Source organism: Oncorhynchus mykiss, chromosome 20 (assembly GCF_013265735.2).
Source record: "Oncorhynchus mykiss isolate Arlee chromosome 20, USDA_OmykA_1.1, whole genome shotgun sequence".
Lineage (NCBI taxonomy): Eukaryota > Metazoa > Chordata > Actinopteri > Salmoniformes > Salmonidae > Oncorhynchus > Oncorhynchus mykiss.
Genome location: NC_048584.1, coordinates 23,191,132 through 23,197,570, shown reverse-complemented (window position 1 = coordinate 23,197,570; position 6,439 = coordinate 23,191,132). Strand labels below are relative to the sequence as shown.

Sequence of the window (6,439 nt, the reverse complement as noted above, 5' to 3'; positions counted from 1 at the left end):
GACCCAGTCAGTTCTTTAAAATCCATCTTCAGCTGTTCTGCCTGCCCTTCATAATTTAATTGAATCCCACATGAACTATGATATACTCAATTTCCTGATGCAGGGTTAAATGTTTTGGAGCAGCTTATTGATGTCCTGTACTCGTGCTCCTGGGTATCACAAGATTTTTGCTCCAGGGACTGAGACATTTCTCAACCCTTGAACTGCCCAATACAACAGCCGGAGAAGGGGATGGAGAAATCTGTAATGTCCTGGAAGGCAGGCAGTGTTCTCCCTATAATATGTTGGTCTGACCGCACCAGCCTCTGGAGAGCCCTGTGTTTGCGGACAGTGCAATTGCCATACTAGGCGGTGATACAGCCTGACAGGATGATCTCAATGATGCATCTGTCTTAGGGGCAAGTTTCTTCAGCCTCCTGAGGTTGAAGAGGCGCTGCTGCATCTTCTTCACCACACTGTCTGTGGGACCATTTCATGTCATCAGTGAATGTACGCCGAGGAACTTGAAGCTTTAGACCCTCTCCCCTTTGGCCCTGTCAATGTGGATAGGGGAGGGGCATGCTCTCTCTGCTGTCTCATGTAGTCCACTATCAGCGCCTTCGTTTTGTTGACATTGAGGTAGAGGTTATTTTCCTGGCACCACTCCGCCACGGCCGTCACCTCCTCCCTGGAGGCTGTCTCGTCATTGTTGGTAATCAGGCCTACCACTGTTGTGTTGTCAGCAAACGTAATGATTGAGTTGGAGGCGTGTGTGGCCACGCAGTCATGGGTGAACAGTGAGTACAGGAGGGGGCTGAGCACATACCCCTAACGTTCCCCAGAGTTGAGGATCAGCGTGGTGGAGGTGTTGTTGCCTACCTTCACCACTGGGGGCGGCCTCTCAGGAAGTCCAGGACCCAGTTGCACAGGGAGGGGTTCAGACCCAGGGCCCTGAGCTTATTGATGAGCTTGGAGGGTACTATGGTGTTGAAGGCTGAGCTGTAGTCAATGAACAGCATTCTTACATAGGTATTTCTCTTGTCCAGGTGGGATAGGGCAGTGTGCAGTGCTTTGGCAATTACGTCGTCCGTGGATCTGTTGGGGCGGTTTGCGAATTATAGTGGGTCTAGGTTTTTGGGTAAGGTGGAGGTGAAATGTTCCTAAACTAGCCTCTCAAAGCACTTAATGATGACATAAGTGAGTGCTACGGGGTGATGGTCATTTAGTTCAGTTACCTTCGCTTTCTTGGGTACAGGAACAATGGTGAACAGCTTGAAGCAAGTGGGGACAACAGACTGGGATACGGAGAGATTGAATATGTCAGCAAATATTTGTGTTCGTCATTCATATTAATCTGCAAACATTTCTCTCCACCTTATGGCAAAATTAGGATAATTGCAGCAAACTTGCTTTAAAACGGCAACATTTTCTTTACTCCCCATGGCAAAATATGTAGATTTGCAGCAAATTCACTCTAACAAGTGTTTTGCTTGCAAGGTGAGGGCTCCATCGCAATTCTCTGTGTATGTCTCCATCGTGTGGCCATATTTAATACTGGAGCTCATGACTGAGATGCGATCAATCAAAATTCACATTTATTCACACATTTCTAATTTGTGCTTCTAATTCTGCGTTGATTGCTTTTTAGGGATATAGACTGGGTATCTGTAAAGCACTTTGTGACAGCTGCCGATATAAAAAGGCTTTATAAAATACATTTGATTTGAGATGCAAGCAGCATAACATCCTTTTTTCAACAGCAGGACAAATATAGCTTACATCGAACAAAGGTATAGCCAATAAATTCAATGATATACTCCCCTAGACAGAACATGGGTGACTTCATAACTAATAAATAACGTTGGTCATTCCTAAGAAGTGTCCAGCAGATGTTTGTTGTGGGCCATAAACCAATTCCTTAATACCATGGACAGCGACTCACACAACACAGCTCCTTGTGTTCCTAGAAGCACATGGTTGAAACGCATAGGAATTATTTCAGGCTTTTACAGGAATTTGGGAAATTTTAAGGCTATGAACAACTTTTTGGCAGCAGCTAACAAGACAGTTAAGGAATATATTATAGGTTGTTCTTTTGAAGTGTTCACATTTCTTTGTTCTGGAGTGGCCTATACCATTTGCCTCATCTGTGAGTGGACAAGCGCAAATGTATCGGTAAATGTGAGTTGCTTGCGTAATATTCGAGTAAATAAGTAGAATTGTATTAAATATCAAGTTTAATATATACTTTTATATAATTCTGGTTTATGTTTTCAGAAATATAATTGTGGTGGTCTTCGTGTCACCTGCCCTGATTCTGAGCCCCCGGATTTTGGGGCTCACAACAGACGGTTTGATCCATCTGAGTAGGTTGATTTTACGCGCATAATATTATTTCAATATAATATATATTTTTTAAACAATTTATAGTAAACTCATGTTTTTGTTACTTTTTCCCTTCAGAAAATGTTTCGGGGAAGCTCAGCTTCATTCAGAGGGAATGCGACTTACGTGCGGGACAGGGAGCTGGCCTCGAAGGTTCCAACCGAGACAAAGTTCGAACTGTTCGATCCAAGGAACACTTTACGCACCACCAAATTCAACTATACCTGGGACTTTGGCAACGGGTATGTCTGCCTGTTTATCATCGAATATATGTTTTGTTGTATTCCTTTTCACAGGTTAGGCTATATATTTAAATAGCATGTGGTTGTTTTATTCTGGTTTTGTAAGGGAGGTGCTGTATGTGCACCATAAATACTTGTCCTCTGGAAACTACACTCTGCGGCTGAGAGTGGGGGCCCAAGTGAACAAAAGCTGTACTCCACTAACTGGGGTTTACACCATGGACATTACAGTGTTGGGTAGGTTGGCAGAATACACATCATTTTTGTTAAGAATGATTTCGTTTGAAATTGTATTGCATATCTCTGCTATTTTCCCGACCCCATCAGAAATATTAAGTCGAAAGGCCCTTTGAGTTTCCAGGTTTCCAGAAACAACCGTCTGGCTATTCATGTCGATGGAAGGTGGATACAATTTCTCAGTAGAATTAACACCCATACAGCACCATAAACATGCATAACACATCAAAGAATCAACTAATTTATTCTCTCTTCCTCTCTTTGCTTCCCAGTCCTCCAATGTGGGTGTGCTATATTCATTCTCATTAGCTCTCTCTCTCTTTCTTTCTCTCTCTCTCTCTCTCTCTCTCTCTCATTCAGACTGAACCACACCTTCACGGCTTTAGGAGTCCACTGTCTTGACATCAGTGCCTGCAATGACATCAGCAAACTACAGACCTCCTAGGCTGAAGCTACAGTACAGTACACACTCTCTCCTCTCACTATGAATACAGTATAGACTAGTTTGATATAGTACAAATGATCCATCTATTAGTATAGTGTCAAGAGGTTTTGATCCGAATTTACCTCTTTAGATTTTATGGTTCTCCTTGTAATCTTAAAGGGATACTATGGGGTTTTGGCAATGAGGCCCTCTGTCCACTTCCCCGGAGTCAGATGAACTTGTAGTAATACTTTTTATGTCTCTGCATGCAGTTTGAAGAAAGTTGCTAACTAGTGTTAGCGCAATTGCTAAATTATATTAGTGCAATGACTGGAAGTGTCTATTCATTGCGCTAACGCTGGTTAGCATTGGCTCGCAAACCTACCTTGAACTACCTTCATACTGGACACAGAGACATACAAATAGTATCCATGAGCTCATCTGACTTTAGCGAAGTAGATAAAGGGCCTCATTGCCAAAATCCCAAAGTATCCCTTTAAACTGAACCGAGTGATAGTGTTTTTCAGAGAAATTAAAAGACGACAATGGGACAGTGGCCAGGGTTGAGGAATTCACTAGGGAGTTCTGGAGAAGAGTAATTTAACTCATGGACCCACAACCCATACTGTTCATGTCTCCTGTGGTGAACTGAGGAGTTTCAGGAAGCTTGTGACCTAATTCTAATGCATATACAAATACCAGAAGACTAAAATAATGATGAATGATGGCTATTGTAAATAGGAACATGATTCAGTGGTGTACAAAGTATGTCAAGAGGAGACATGCTGTGGTGCTTGAATAATCATGTATGCAGAAACTGGTGAGTATGACAGTTACTAATTGGGAGTGAATTGTAAATAGGAAATTAATTTTGCTTGCACAACTTCTCACCAGTATTCAAGCTTGTCTAACTGCATCATGTAATACTGTAGCATTAAAGTATGTGAAGAGTTTTCCCTACCTTGAACTATGGTAAAAACAGTTCTCTCTGTCTCCTAATAGCCTCCAATAACCTGCTCTTCATCCTGCCGTGTGCTGGGATCATGTTAGCAATCCTCACCTTCATCACTGTTATAGCCAGTCACCCTAAGAAAGGAAACAACAACAATTCACAGGTAGAATGTTAGGCCCTGTTTCAGTACTCCTCCCAAAGATATGAGGCTATTCTACAACGTGTCCACAAGGAGGTGTTCTATACCTAACAAATTGACTAACGATCAACTTCAAATAATGGCCGTGGCTGTAGAAAGCACTGTCAAACAATGTTATGGTACTCTAGTACAAGATTCAGACTTGACTCGGACTCGACCAGTGGTGACTCGGACTCGACCAGTGGTGACTCGGACTCGACCAGTGGTGACTCGGACTTGACCAGTGGTGACTCGGGCTTGACCAGTGGTGACTCAGACATGGACTCGGACTTGACCAGTGGTGACTCGGACTCGACCAGTGGTGACTCGGACTTGACCAGTGGTGACTCGGACATGGACTCGGACTCGACCAGTGGTGACTCGGACTCGACCAGTGCTGACTCGGACTCGACCAGTGGTGACTTGGACATGGACTCGGACTCGAGCAGTGGTGACTCGGACTCGACCAGTGGTGACTCGGACTTGACCAGTGGTGACTCGGACATGGTCTCGGACTTGACCAGTGGTGACTCGGACTTGACCAGTGGTGACTCGGACTTGACCAGTGGTGACTCGGACATGGACTCGGACTCGACCAGTGCTGACTCGGACTCGACCAGTGGTGACTCGGACATGGACTCGGACTCGACCGGTAGTGACTTAGTTGTCCGATGGTGATTTGCTCAGTGTATTTGTTCTTGTTCTGTATAAATTTGCTAGGAAATGTTGAGACACTGTAGCCCTACAAACACCAAAAAAAGTGTCAGTGTAAATGTTTACATTTGTTTGTTTATTGTATTATGTTACAGATGTCTGGGTACAGTAACGCCACTTACTCCAGCATTAAAGTGGAACTGCAGCCCCATCAGGACATCCCTGATATCAGTACTGATCTGTATGTGTCCAGGGCAGAGAAAGGAAAGGTCCAAACCCTTCTGTTGCAGCATGGTACCAGAGCTGACGCCTACTCATACCGCAACCAGTCTTCTGCTGGTTTGATACAAGTCCAATGCTAATAGTTTGCTAAAAATGTATGGTTTGAGATTAATATACATGTAAAGTAACCTTGAACTATATATTATTTCACTGATGTACAAGTATACGGAACAAAAATATAAATGCAACATGCATCAATTTCAATAATATTACTGAGTTACAGTTCCTATAAAGAAATCAGTCAATTGAGATAAATTCATTAGGCCCTAATCTATGGATTTCACATGACTGGTGAGGGGCGCAGCCATTGGGCAGTCAGACCCAGCCAATCAGAATGAGTTTTTCCCCACAAAAGGTCTTTATTACACACTGAAATACTACTCAGTTGAATCAGCTGTCCGGGTGACTGGTCTCAGACAATCCCGCAGGTGAAGAAGCCGGATGTGGAGGTCCTGGGCTGGAGTGGTTACACAAGATCTGCGGTTGTGAGGCCGGTTTGATGTACTGCCAAATTCTCTAAAGCAACATTGGAGGCGGCTTATGGTAGAGAAATAAATATAACATTCTCTGTCAACTGCTCAGGGAGACATTCCTGCAGTCAGCATGCCAATTGCACACTCCCTCAAAACTTGAGACATCTGTGGCATTGTGTTGTGTGACAAAACTGCACATTTTAGAGTAGCCTTTAATTGTCCCGAGCACAAGGTGCACCTGTATAATGATCATGCTGTTTAATCAGCTTATTGATATGCCACAGCTGTCAGGTGGATGGATTATCTTGGCAAAGGAGAAATGCTAACTAACAGGGATGTAAACACATTTGTGTATAAAATTTGAGAGAAATAAGCTTTTTGTATGGAACATTTCTGGGATCTTTTATTTCAGCTCATGAAACATGGGACCAACACTTTACATGATGCATTTATATTTTTGTTCAGTATAAGTCAGGACTGAGACTAGACCATTAAGGAACACTCAACACCTCTTGGAAATCCATTCTGGTGTGTCTTTTGCATAAACGTGTGTAATTGTCCAGCAGAAAAATAAAACCCTATCCCAGAAGACTGATGTGGGTTTTCCACTAACGTTTTACCTGAGCTTTGCTC

General features: G+C 43.3%; 1 long non-coding RNA gene across 1 annotated transcript; it reads left to right on the top strand.

The window, feature by feature from the left end:
• The first annotated feature begins 2,260 nt into the window (after positions 1-2,260).
• LOC118942011 lies at positions 2,261-3,460 on the top strand. The gene is made up of 3 exons (XR_005037879.1): positions 2,261-2,345; positions 2,443-2,606; positions 2,713-3,460. It is a non-coding gene; the product is annotated as an uncharacterized LOC118942011 (long non-coding RNA).
• Positions 3,461-6,439: the final 2,979 nt, after the last annotated feature.